Source organism: Gallinula chloropus (assembly GCF_964237585.1).
Source record: "Gallinula chloropus genome assembly, chromosome: 10".
Taxonomy (NCBI): domain Eukaryota; kingdom Metazoa; phylum Chordata; class Aves; order Gruiformes; family Rallidae; genus Gallinula; species Gallinula chloropus.
In genome coordinates this window covers 17,725,722-17,740,629 of record NC_140095.1, presented here as the reverse complement: position 1 = coordinate 17,740,629, position 14,908 = coordinate 17,725,722, and positions in this window count along the sequence as shown.

Below are 14,908 nucleotides of genomic sequence, written 5' to 3'. Positions count from 1 at the left end.
GGAGCAAACGTTTTTCCAAAGGGTCAAAGTTCAGGACAAGCTTGTAAGCAGATTATGGAGCTGGTAGAAAGGCCAAAGGCACCCTAAGTCTTTACATTCCCAAAGTGCTGTGTTAAACTCTAGCCCAAGGATGTACTTAACCCCAAAGAGAATGGAGGTCAAGTGAACTTGCAGCATTTCAAATGCAATCAGCTTGGAAAAGTAGCTGTTTATAAAGAAGTATATTACAGGGACAAGCTAATGTTAGCATTCCCTCTCTGCAAATAAGCCTGAAGTGTTACTAGTGTTGTCAAAGAGCTGCCATGGTTGTTTTATAGCATCAAACAGTGAGACTTTATTTCAGTTTAGGTTAAATCTCAGGGAGCATTTTGATTTAGGGACATTGAAAGTCTCCATCTAAGGAGATGCAGGGGGAATATTGATGCAGTCTTTCTTTAGGTACTTAATGCAGACTGGCTCCATACACTGTCAGGAGGGTGAAGGAGGCGCTCCCAGCAGGCAGTTCGGGGTAGCTGAAATGGGTCTTGAACCGATACCTGTATGCCCCCCTCTTTCCACACAGTTTCCAGGGCCCAAGTTGGGCCATGCAGAGACATTGCTTTGCACTTTCAGTGTATTTTCTTTAAGGTGTTCAGAGCTGTGTGTAAGGTGTGAACAGACCCTTGTAAAATCCCTCCAGCATGTGCAGGATGTCAGTACAGGCAGGGGTGTCCATTTGCAGCAGAGCAGGAGGGCTCTGGGCACAGGGAAGCACAGCGCTTCTGCAGCCAAATGCATTTCTTGGGCAAAAGCCTGAAGCACAGATGGGAAAGGCTTTGTCCAGCCTCAACAACACTCATGTTTCTTGAAGATCTTTCACCAGGCACAAGACCACCCCATGACTGTGCTACATATGGCAAATAGCCACCTCTGAACTTGCTGAGGACGCTCAGTAGTCCCCATTTGACTTTTCTTTGGGTGAAAAGGGGCAAACATATTATTTGGCATGAATAACTTTGTTTTAAATGAGAACAACAATGCAACAATTACAAATGTTAAGGTTACCTTTAACAAACAGTAGCCACTAAGGGCATTTCTCCCATAAAGATCTTACCCTGCACGTCATTACTTTTTATTACTATTTCTACAACCATAATAATTAATACTCCCATAACCATTAGGTTGACACTAGCAATAGTACTGAGGAACCACAGTCATGAAATGAGATCCTTTTCTGTGGGTGTCAGCAGGACAGCATGAAGTCATCATGGGAAGTTAAATATCTTACATTTTTAGAGGCAGCTCAGCAATATCTTACATTATCATTGAAAGACATCAGTCAAGACGTGTTGAAAAGCAAGGAATGAGTGGGCACTCCTCTCAGTATTGATGCTTTCCCAGCATACACCTGTATCCACAATGTTTGCATGCTTAAGGTGCCAAAAATTGTTCAGGTGGACGTGAGACTTGTACAGGTATTTCATGGGAGAAACAAGTTTTTTCTATTGCCTTAAGTGTTCTTCAAGAGGTTTTGCCTGTTTGGTTTTATTTTATGATAATATTAATATTATGTGAAACATTCAAAACTCTGAGGCTTAGAAGTTGTTCCTATAAAGCCCAGAAGTGTGCTGTGGAATGTGTAGAGATGTAATATTTTGGAATTTTATAGTAGCCTCAGAAATGTCTCTGTTTTGTCAGGAAGACTGATTATTCTTGAGCCAGGAAGCAATTAAAATATGCAATATGGATATTTATTCTTATATGTAATTTATTCTTATATGTAAACTTTGTCTGTCTCCCAAAAAGGGAGTTTAAAAAGCCCGTTTGCCATAAGAACTTAAAAATAAATGAGTCAAGCTTTTCTCATGGCTGATACAGATACACTTAATGTTGTTTATGAGAAGAGGGACTCCTAAGACACATTTCAAATCTAGAGAAAATTCTCTGTCTAGGAGAGCAAAATGCTTTCATTTTTCTTAGGATGCCACACATCTTGCTCAAGAGCCCTGAGTGTTGAACAATCCATTAAGAAATGCTGTCTTCAGTACAGCGCTCTCAGCTCTTTCACAAGTAATTGCCTAATTGAAATAATATCATTTATTAGCTTCTTTGCTTAAGGCTTCTTCAGATTCAGCTTCTGCTCTTGGGCATCCTCCTTTGAATTGTAGCATATACCTCAGCTAATTATAATGTGGTATCACTTGATAAAGCCAACTGAGATCATAATGGGAAGACACTGCAACATCTGCCAAGATTTGAAAATTGGATTTTTCTTTTTACTTACGCCAAAGACAGGTTACCTGTAATTAGTTCTAATTTATAAATAAGTGCAGGCTGTACTTCTAAAAGGTACAATATCATGCCTTGACTCCTTTTTAGAAACAAGTTAGGATTCATACATCTCAATCAACTGTATACCTTTTCTGCGAAAGGAATAATAACTTTGCATGAGAACTTGGGTAGGAGAAATGGAGTTATACAAGCACCTCCTAAATAGTCATGGGACACCAGTCTCAAGTGAAAAAAAAACCCAACTAACTAACAAATCAATGGCACAAGTCCCAAAAATCAAACACTGGTTAGTATGTATTCCTGTATGTATATTTGCTGGATGAATTCTCTATATTTATTTTTCAGGCATTTGAATTTGGGGTGGTTTTTTGTTATTTTTTAATGCTAGCTGTAATCCTCAAATAATCTCAGGATTTCGGGAGCTGGAGTTTTACAAACATTTCAAGAACTGGAAAACTATAATCAGATCTATTTGACCTTACACCACATACATTGTAGACTTTTGTGATGCTCTTTTTTTCTCAAGCCTTGTTTTTCTTAAAGGGCACAAATAGTTTTGACACAAGCTTTGATCCCTAGTCCTGGCCTTCCCATGGGCAGCAAGACAAGGTGGGTAGATGAGCAGCCTCCTGGGCAGGTACAGCTGTATAGAAGCACCAGGCTGGAACATTCAAAGGGACCATGCAGAAGGATTGAGGTTCATCAGAAAAAAAACCTGCCTGTGGAGTTTAGGAGTGAAATAACTTTGATTTGACATGCTGACTGAATGAGACATAGTGAAAGCTGCTTTCACCAACCCTTATTATATTCTTCTTAATCGTAGTCTGTCCTTTCTAGCAGACTTCTTCAACACAAAATTAGGAAGGAAAGAAAAATTGCTTCATGGCTATTGATGTTTGACATTTACCTGCTGCCCCCAACTCCAAGTAGGTGCTGTGGAGTAGCTGTATAGCCTCTCAATGGGGACCACTTCTCATTTTGCAGACACCTTCCTATTCTCCAAAAGTCTCCTTTCATTTTCCTGTGCCACCTGATAGGCTTCTTAGAACACACCCAAGTTTCGGCCACCACGAGTATTTTCCTTGAGATGGCCTAGGTTGAACAGGCAGTCACAGATGAAGTGATGACTGCTGCCTCAAGTTTGTGACATCCTCTCTGGTTTGTTTTTAGAAGGCTGTTGAAGATAAGCTGTTAGCAGGCTGCTTAGGGAAAAAAAAAAACCCTGATGCAAAGGAAGATGGTTGATGTGCTGAGAAGGACACTGAGCTGAACAGAAACATAGAAAGTTGTTTTCAGAATGGCCACTCCCTCTGTGTTGTTTTCTGCCTCTGAAAATGCAGAGCTTGCCTGCCTCCAATTTTGCACTGAAAAATGGCAGATCAGGAGGAAACTGGGTTGCAAGTGGTTTTAATGACCTTATTGGACATGATAATTTGTACAATAATCTGTATTGTACATGTACTTCTGCAATCCAGGATCCCAGCTTTTCCCCACCACCCACTTTGGACTCTGTAAAGACCTTTTATTTTTTTCCCCTGAGCACATTCCTCATATGTGGAACTGAACCAGGGAAAAAACAAAAACTATGTCAAGATAAAACCCTTGGCTTCTTGAATTTCTTGACTCACTCTGGAAATTGATTTTATGTGTATGAGTATGTGGTTTGTCTTCTCTTTCTTCCTTATTTCTAACAACAATTTTGTATTAAAGGTTTCATCACAGACATTTGGTCATCCTTTAAAAGTCTTTTAGTGAATACTTGCTTGTGTTGCAGTTTGTCCATGAAGTAAGACCTGAGTGAGTAATGAGAAAATAAACTTTCCCTGATGTTGTTTCTTTCACTTCTCTCTGCTGTCATGGTTGGAACCAAGTAACCAGAGGCTGCAGAGCTTGCTGCAACCCTGTAGAAGATGGAGATTCATGTATAGAAAAGTAGAAAAAAATCCAGTCTCCTTGGTTTTGTCTTCTTCTGAGATTAATGATGGGTGTCAGTCAGGAACCTGATTTTTACTTAGAAGTCTTTTTTTAGAATCCAATTAATGTGAGGTAAATTACAGACTAGCTGTTTGCACCTTTTGACTGACTAATATGGTCTATTTTAAAAGCAAACCGCTAATCTTCAGCTCAACTCATCACAATCCAAGCCTGTCCAAGCATTTGATAAACCTTTATGGTAAGTGTATGCTTTACACTATTATTTCAGATTGGCAGCATGCACTGATGCTCCTGCTCCACAGAACTTCACAGTGATCACTCAAAACATTTTTGTCTAGGAAATTTCTGCTCATATCACACCAAATGTTGCTCTAATCCAGATGATTTGAAGTTTGGGGTATTAGCTGTTTGAGAGATTTCAAATCCTTTCAGTGAACACTGAAATTTTCATCTGGATGAGGTACATTTCTGTTCATGAGAAACATTCTTTGATCACAAGAAACCATGAAAAGGTTCAGCATTTATGAACTTCATTATATCAAGATCAAGGTATCTGACAGAAGGCCCTGAAAAGACCATTGTGTTCTACAACTTGGTTTAAAAGAATAATGCAGTCTTTGACCAAAAGTTGACACCTAGGGGTGGGACTTCCCTTACAGCAAAATTGGTTAAAACCAAGCTCTAAACCCAGTATATTTTCAGTCATATTCAAGCAGAAACCTGAATGCTGATTCACAAATATTCTAACTTGGCTAGCTGCAGAGCATTGACTTGCATCAATTCCTCCAGCTGTTCTATACATCAATTTCCAACTCTGTAACACCAAAATCAAGAAGCATCTTGATAGAATACCCATTAAAAGTTGATGTTAACTTGGATATTCTTGGTTTTAGCACCATATTACTGACAGTAAAGCGCTAAGTATATTTAATTGTTCAGAAGGATCTGATGCTGGCATGCTGGAAAGCTTTATTCACTTGTGTGTGTGTGTGTGTGTGTGTGAGTGTGTAAGCATAGTTGAGGTTTTTTGTGAAGATTTGATGTTCTCCAAAGGATCAATATGAAGTCACCTGCTTAGCTCAGAACAACAGGCAGGGATTCACAAGCCCAGGTCCTGGTCTTGGTTTCACCAATGGTCTTTGACACATCACTCCATCCCTTTCTCATTCTATTTCTCTCTTCCACTTGCTCTTTTGGATCCATTCCTACCATAAACGCCTAAAACCAGGAGCGTCATATAGGTTTGTTCACAGTGGTTGTCTATGATGTCAATTCACCTTAATCTTTGATTTCTTCCAGCTTGTAGTTTTGCATGGCAGGGTTCTAGGGGAGGAGGGGGAACTGCAGGGGTGGCTTCTGCAAGAAGCAGCCAGAAGCTCTCTGCAGCCCAACAGAGTAAACACCAGCTGACTCAAGGCTGGAGTCACTGGTGACTAAGGCTGAGCCCACCAGCGATGGTCACAGAACCTCTGGGAATCACATTTAGGAGGGAAAAAAATGCAAGCAGATGCTTTTTGCTACCAGAGAAGGGAATGAGAAGATGTAAGAAACTGTGCAGACACCAAGGCCAGTGAAAAGCCTCATGGTGGAGAGGGCGTCCCCCCACAGCCCATAGAAAAGGACGAGACCCCACCTACAGCCCGTGGAGAGGCCCCATGCTGGAGCAGGTGGAGACATACAGGAGATGCTGTGACCTGCGTGGGAGCAAGGAAGTGATATAGAGACTTTCCTGAGCATCTGGCCTCCAGCCAAGGAGAAACCACCACGTTTGTCTGTTCACATCCTGATGCCATGATCACAGCTAGACAGCAGACATCCATGGATGTCTCAAACATCTATCAGGACGTGCAGCTCAGCTGGCTTTGCATGGCCGTATCTTTGCAGAAGGAACAGTGGACACCACTCCGCCCCAGGAGAGGTAACATCCCAGTGCCTGCACATTCAGAGCTTCTCAGTACACAACAGGGGTTTTGCTGGGATTAACCCAGCCACTTGTTTATTCCCTGGGTTAATTTCACACACTAAGCACCAAGCTTGTGTTAATTATATGATTTACTGGGCTGCGTTTCTCTTTTCATTGCATCGTAAAAAAGGCTTGAATAAGGATGCTTGTTCTGGTAAATTTTTACTTGTTTGTGAATGGCCTGGAAATAGTTAACAGCAAGTACATATTCTGGGCCAAAAGCAACCGGAAGGTTCAGATTATTGGCTTATTTATTTTATTTTATTCTATTCCTAACATTTTATGAGCTCTGAATATGTTTACAGAAGTACGTGCAGGACAGGCCATACGAACAAATGGATTTAATAGCCACTGCCTGCTTCACAGCATACCCAGAACATTAAAATATCATCGAACAGTCTTTTGCCTTTTCTGGTGGAAACTGGACAGGCCCATTTACAGCAGGAACAGTTTTACTTTCTACCCCAACCCAAGTGTTTAGGAGGGGGGAAAGACCTGGTCTGCTGGTAGGAAAGTCCACCAAGCAACATTTGCACTTTTAGCTGTGGCTGTTTGTGCACTGATCTCAGTTCTTCGTGGATTCATCAGAGGGCTGAGCAGTACATTGCAGTATATTGCCAGCTGCAATAGCAATATTGAATACTTTTTAACGAATACTTTTTAACAAATCTCTTCTCTCTTCTACCTAAGATTTGTCTGCTGCTTGCATTGGTAAATGCAAGAGCTCTGGGTCCTATCAACCAATTGCCCAAGGAGAATTTTATTGCTATTTTTTTAACACCAAAGGGAAAGGCTAAGGCTGTTTATCAGAGAATTCCAAACAGTCCTCCAAGAAATGTTAATATAATGCCCCTGGGATAAGCATTGCTTCACTGATGTGTTTTTAAGATGTCCTTTGCTGGTTGGGGTTTTTTGAGAAATAAAAAGAAAGATATTACCAAGAAACAGAGAATGATTGTGCAGTATAGTTAAAATCAGAAATAATCTGCTGGGGGAGAAAATCACAATTTCTCACAAAATACACTGCTAATCAGGAACAGATCAACACTAAGATCTGAGTGCAGATAAATTAAGTTTTCCTGCCTACCTAGGATGTAATAGAAAGATTTTATACTTGGTTAACAACTTTTAGTGCTTTTGTTATGAGGATGTGCTTCATTACTCATTCTTCCAGTTTGTTCCATGACCTTGAGCAGAACAAAAACCTAAGTGAATTATTCATCTGTATTATCTGAATTTCAGCTGGATAAAGCTGTGAGAGGAGTTTTACGTGCATTTAGATGCAGGCTGAAACCTAGATGCATGTTGAAATACATGACAGATGAAGGTCCAAACTGCTTAGGAGAATCCCTGAGAATCTCAGTCAGTACCTGTCAGCTTCTTTAGACAGGTAGGTGTTTTCTGTCTCTATTCCCTTGTGAATGCCAGTTTTAGAGCCAGACATTCACCATATTCCCAAAACATGATTATATTAGTTACCACTTGGCATTATTTGCATGTTTTTTCCCTACATACAAATTCTCACGGTTTGCAGTGTTAGGATAACTCCACCAGATGTAAGGTGGAGGTGCCCATGTAAGCAAACTGTTGCTTCTCAGTATTGCTTTTACCACTGAGGTGCCTTAGCTGACTCAGAAGGACTTGATAATTTTGCCTTTTCCAGACAATCACCACACTTATAGTCAGAGTCATCTTACATGGTAGTAGCAGAAGGAAGAAATTGTAGGTAAAACAGTCAGCATCAGCAGAAGACAGAGGAATAATACTAGATCCTGATTAGCAGTGGACACAGTCAGCTATCTGAAGTAACAGCGAGGTTTAGCTGCTGCAATAGCCATTCTGGCTGGAGATAAATGAATGCTGATTCCTATCTTTACCCAGAGGATACCACAAGGTTCACCTCCTGTGGCAACGGCTGCACATACTGGTAGTCCTTGTTGTCTTTTCATCAAGACCATGATCTTGGTGCAACTATTCAGCTACTGGCCAATATTCTGCTATTACTGTTATCTAATTATGCAAGGAAACCTGCAGGTCATGTTTGATTCCCAGACAAGGAGAAGGAAAAAAAGAAAAGAAAAAAAAATTACTTGAAACTGGTTTATGTCAAGGGGCAAATTACAGTGTGGCATAAACAAACAGCCCAACACATTATCCTGTTTACATGGGATCAGAGAACGTTTGCAAGTCTGAGTCCTGAGGGAGACACTTATAGTAATAATGTCCAGACTTCCTTTGCACAAGGTCCAGAACTGCAGGAGAAAGGGAAGCAAACACAAGTTTTAAGTGGTTTGTGAGAAAGAGATTGTGTAATAGGAAATTGATGTTATTCTGTTTTGCACCATTCTGTGCAAATGTGCTGATGTGAGTTTTTATCTTCCTAGAGAGAGTTCAGCCCATTGCTGGAGGTTTCTGTACCTCCATAAGGACGAAGGAGCTTCTGTAGCTACTTCAGATTTGTTTCAGACTTTTGTCTCTCGGATTCTCACTTTCACAAAGAATAAGTTCAGCTTTTTATATAAGTAAATTTAATAACAGCGAAGCTTTTACCAGGTGGAAGAGAGCTACTTCTGCTTCTGTGATTGTATTCTGAAGGAGTTTCTTGTCTTGCTGTTCTGCCTTGTTTTTAGAGATACTGGGAGGAACTTTTCTATCACAAAATCCCATGAATCAATCCTAGGGTGCTCCATCATAACAAATTCAAAACCCAGACTAGGAAACTTTCTCCTCTATTGAGAAATCCTCTAAAGATCTAATAAAAAGCTCTTGCACAAGATGTACTCAGATATTGTGGACAACAAAAGCAGATTAATTAAGAAAGGCTATGAGGCTAATGACTATAATGTCATTATAGTGTGGGAGATACTCCTGTGCAGAATTTAAGTCCGTTTTGCTTTCCAATGACCACTGCATGGACTATGGGAACCCCACTCTCATCCTGGCCTGGCCGTTGTGAAGAAACACAGCCCAGGTACTAGGCTTGAGTCCCATGACCACTGAACAGGGATGTTCTGGATAGCTGAGCTACTGTGCAGACAAAGCCAGGTTTTGCTTGAATGGACATGCTGCCTCATGGGACCTGAATGTGGTTTGGACACTCATTTCCCTCTCCTGATCATGTTCCTCCATATGTAATTCATTTTCTGTTGAGTACTACAGTCTTCCTCCAGTTCACTGTGACATGTAACCCACCTGGGCACTCAGGCTACGACTCCCATGATATAGATTAGTACATGACCTCACTGAATCAAATCTTTTAATTTATAAATGTCAAAATCAAAAGTTTTAAAAATTAAACTACTCTAAACCTTTTTTGTGCAACTTTCCAACCAGTAAAAACTGTTCATCTTTCATCCTGGATTGGGAGTTGAGAGGTTCATGTAGATCAAAGAAACAGCTATAGTCCTGAAGACATCCAGAGACTGGAAAATGTCTTAAATAAAATTAATTATAAATTGCTACAGATAATTTAGCAATTCTAAGAAGTCAGAAGCAGACACTTCTTTTAGAGGGAAGAATAAAACTTCTCTTGCAAGAATATGTTGTTTCAACTGATGTTACTTTTAACACAGATTGGGGTTTTTAACCGTGCTTTTATCACATTGGTAATATCCTGCTTGTGTCTATCTCTCCTGCCACAGAGAACACAATTTGATTCTGGCTTCTTGCCTGAGCAGGGGCTGATAAAAAGACATATTTAATCATCTTCTCCCTCTTCTGCAAGGGGTCAGTCAAGTAGCCAGTCCTCTGGGAGCTGCTATCTCTGTGTTACTGTTTGGGGTAAATTATATTCCTCAAGAGCTGATTCTTGGCCTCCTCTTTTCAATGCCCTGGCCGGTCAAGCAGAGTTATCCCACTGTGAGAAGAACTTGTCCAAACACCTTTTCCCCTAACATGGGGAGAACCAGAGACACTGGAAGCCACAGTTCATCTCTGATCAGCTGCTGTGGCAGCTCAGGTAAAAGCATCCCCTTTCTTCAGGGATTAAATAGAATTGGCTGTGGTTTATAATTGAGACTGAAATCAGGGCTACAGTCTGTAGACAGCCTTTTACTCTTGATTTCATTTGTCACTATGGAGTTTGACATACAGACCCTGGCTCAAAACTTTAAAACTTCAGCAAACAGCAGAAAGTTCAAGGAAACATTCAGAAAACAGGATCTCTTGACTAATGGTACTTATTTGGACCCCCTTTGATCAAGTATAATGATGCTTAAAAGACAGAGTATTTGTATAGAGAGTTTTTAAGTGGAAATCATACTTAATGCCCCCATCACTGTTTCTTAAGGGAGCAAACCCCACACAATAGGGGCTTCAAGGATCCCTCCTCTTCTCCCATTCTGGTTTATGGCAGCGGTGGAATTTTTTGCTTTGCTATTTATTGACTTGCTTTAGTGCTCTCAGATGGAAACATTATCAGACTCATCACCACAGGATAGATCAAAGACAACAGATCAGACTCCTCCCTGGGGTGAAGATAAACTGCTGCACTTGACCTGTGCCTGGAATGTCTAATGGGGTCAAAATGTAGAAAAATAATAATATTCATTCCCTTCCACCTCCACACCAGCTTTCCCCAGAATCCTTCACAGTTGAACAAGGCAATGGCTTGTATTCCTTTCAGACAGCTCATTTCTACAGGTAAAATGTAGGACAAACTGAAAGACCATTGCTTTTTGCCTCCTTCAACGAAGAACTCCTTTTTTTGAAATTCAGCAAGAGACAGTAAGTCCCTTCAATAGCCTTTTAAGTTGCTACCTCCCAGACTTTTCCTTACAACTAGCAAAATAAGCCTCTTCTTTCACCACAATCCTTTGGTTTTTAAAGGTTATGGTGGTCTTTGAAAAAATGGTGTTCCAATCTTGCTTTCCTTCATGGCACTGAAGGAGAAACGGCTGTATGATTGAAGGGAACTGTCTGTTTCAGGATCAAAGCAGCAGAGTCTGCTGTCTGAGCAATTTTAAGAGTCTTTTCAGCCAACTGCATAGGCCTGAGCAGGCGACCAGTGGCAATGTGAAGCACAGCAGGCATCTCTGTAACAGCAAGCAGTGGAGACAGCGTCACATCTTGCATCTTCTAATGACAACTTCTATTTTGCTTGCAAAAATCCTACTACAGCAGCTGCCTCTAGCCATGTGCAAAGTGCCCCTGCCTTTTGTTGTGATTATGAGCTCCAGGATCCTGTTAGTTAGCAGTAAATCACTCACAGCAGCCCCAAAAATGAATAATTTGATCAAGTCATGCGCCAGCTGGTGTCCTGTAGAGAGTCTGTCTACAGACACCTTTGTGGGTTGCCTCTTCTATTTCCTGAGCATGAGAAGCCCTTATTTCAGATCCCGAGCTTATTGCAGCTTCTGGGTGACTGCCATGACCTCATTTATAATGTTTCAGGGCTGCACTGATTCATCTCTTCAGGAAATACGGCCTCACTAAGGCTTGTCCGGCAGTATATGGACAAGCTGTGAGTGGCCCTGTTTCCACTGCATGAGCTCTCTCTGAAACAGAAACAGCCCCCTCTTGGCACTGCCATTGTTTCTCAGGTGCCTCAGAGTTCTTAAAAAGGCAAAAGGTTCAATATTGAGTACAGTGGTACTTAATATACTAACAAGTCGACTGATATTACTACAGTAGTAGTAATAACAACAATAATAACAATAATGGTAATATTGATAATAGATGCAGAACGCATGTACCTTTGAAAGCAAAGGCCTAATACTGAGTGGAGTTGCAAGGTGCCCTGTAAAACCTACACCATTTTAGCACCAGCTCAATTTGCTACCTTCATCCTCAAGTCCCTTTGATCTCAGTTTTATCAAGAATAAAGACAGTCAGTGTCATTAGAGTTGTAAATTGTCTGCTGTTAGATCCCCAGGATACATCTAAAGTAACATAATCCACTAACTCATTTCTTACTGCATTTTGGAACTAGATGAACCTAAATTTCTCCAAAGTCACACTTTCTACCCTGTCTGATGCTGGGCATTGAGGCACACACAAACCATGTTTCCAAAAAAGGATCTATGTTATCTCAGCTTATCTGTACCACCATTAGTTCTGGCACCAAGTCTGGTCTGACACATTAAATCAGAAATGCATGTCTACCTTGGAAATCACATTTTGAAAGAGGAGATCATGGGTAGCACAGTGATACCATTTGAAAATTGTATGTTTCTATTTGCTCTATAGACACTTTCAGTGTTTAAGTCCATCTTTCTCATCAAAACAGACGTATGAAGGAATACAATGAGCACAGTGAGCAGCACACCCACCGGTACAAACACTCCTGGCAACAAGCTGTCATAACTTGACTTCCATGCCTAAAACAGTCATAATTTGCTATTTGTGTTTTGCTACATTCTGACAAATCCCCACCTGCCCACCTGCAAGTTTGTGTTGCCTTGGGTACTCAGTGAGACATATGGCTAAAGGAAAGAAAAATCCACTGGCAATACTGAAATACAGTCAAGAGCCAGAGCTGGGATAAAAGTAGGAAATAACCCTTCTTCTGCGTGCTGCTGTCCAACTGTGTGGTACAGAGGCCGAGTCATAATGTCCTGCAGGGCACTGACAGCTTAGGATGGGCATGTACAAGAAGACTGCTGATATCATGGAAAGGAAAGCCTGTTCCTGGCATTAGCCCTTGAAACAGAGTTGATTTATTTGGATTGCCTTTGATCTTTTAATTACAATATGTTTTCATTCTCAAAGCCATGGGTCCAGTTTATCTTGCTATAATTCACTCGTATTATTTTCCTGATTCTTGGCACCTCCGAGTTGCAAGTCTGTGCCTCTCCTGTGGGATGAGGAGAGGTGAACCTTGCAGCTTGGCTTAGGAGGGCTGGGGCCATTATGGAGAATTTGAAGTGATTCATTACTTAAAGACCTTTGGGCCCATCCTCCAAATTTAGGAGGAATTCTGGGCAATTTGCCTGCTCTACCCAAATTTGCTGGTGTTTTCCCAGAATATATGCAAAACTGTGGGCGAGGTGGATCAGTGTGTGTTTTGTAAGGATAAGGGAATTGGAAGGCAAAGATTCTGTTTTGCTTCCTAATTCTTTTGGTTGACATTTCTTGAAAAGATATGCTAGTGCTGGAAGTAAACTAGAGTTTACTGCTACTTTGCCTAACAGTCAAAGCATTTTGTTCTTGTGCTGGTAGTTCATGGTGGCCTTAAAGAACCTTTCCACCTTCATTGTAAAAATGACTAGCTGGAATCCACTGTACATGTTAGAGTTTAACAGGATTGTCCACTGCAGCAGCACTATTATTGTCATAACTTACTACTGAAGGTATCCTCTCAGATCTTAACTATACCTCATTAAAATTATATATAAAGATATTCAGAAACAAGATTTGTTCAATTATTTTGCTAGGGGTTACCATCTTCCAGGTAAAAAATTTAAAAATAGCCTCCAGGAGAGGAAAAAGCCTTGGAGAAAGTAAGGTGTATTTTTATATAGCTAGATACTGCTGAAAAGGCAACAGCCTGTAGAACTATTTGCTTTTGTAGATAAGGCAATTGCCCTGTTGGCATTAACAAAGGTGAGATGAGAAGGACAACTTTTGAGTAAACAAAATTGGAATTAGCTTGGAGCAGAGCATTTTCTTTCCTGAGCCATCAACATTCATTTGGTTGGGAACAAGAAAAGTGCTGAATGACTTTGACAATACATTTCTAGAAATGTATTGTCACTTTGGTAATTAAAAACCAGGCTGAATATAAAAAGCTTTTTAAAAAAATAATTCATAAATGACAGACCCCAGCAGATCATCAGTTTATTATAATGTACATGCCTGGACAAAAACTTCCTGGAATGACCTCTGATGAACTCTAGATTATTTTGTCAGGTATTTATTGTCCATTTGGCATGGCCTATAGTAAAAAAAAAAAAAAAAAAAGAAGGAATGTTTTATTACTCATGTCACATTCAGCTATAAGCAACATCTTGCCAGTTGAATACAAGTGAAAATGTATAAAGTCCTTGGTGTTAAAGTACCCAGATTGAAGCATATGTGAGTTTTCTCAGATTATTTTTATGCATTTTGAAGTAACTATAACTTTTTGCTTACTATTACATCATTTTTTATTTCTTATTTCAAAAACAATCCATTGATTCTTTCAGATACCAGTACTCCATCATAAATTTTTCTAGCTGTATCTGAAGACCGTATTCTTGCATGTGATCAAAGATGCTTTGTCTTGAAAAATTTCAAAACAATGACTTGTGCTGTGGAAAATTTGCCACGGGACTTTTCTCTTTATAATAAGTGTTTGCACATATTTGGGAAGCTCCCTTTTCATCTCATGATTGTCTTGCTTAAATCGTTGTGAGGAAACCAAAAGATATATCCCAAGCAGAAGATTCTTGGAATTGTGTTAATTGGCAATTGCAGCATCAAAGAGAAAATGCAAATTTTTAAAATACTTTTTCTCAAACAGCTTTAGAATGGAAAGTGCCATTTTGCTATGAAAGAGAGCAATGTTATTATTTTAGTAAGGCAAAAGTCCTCAGCCTGTACAAAACCTCTGAATCGCTTTTAACTTCTTTTTAGAAGGAAAGACTTCTTGCAATGCAACGAGCTCTCCTACAATGTTAAAAGAAAGGGCAGGTTTTGTGTTGGGTTTTTTTAGATGAGACTTATGTGCTTTGGGAAACTTGAATTTGACTCAGAAAACATGCATATTTTCACTATTTGCTTCAAGAAAAGCAAGATTTACATCTCTCTTAAAAAGAGGAA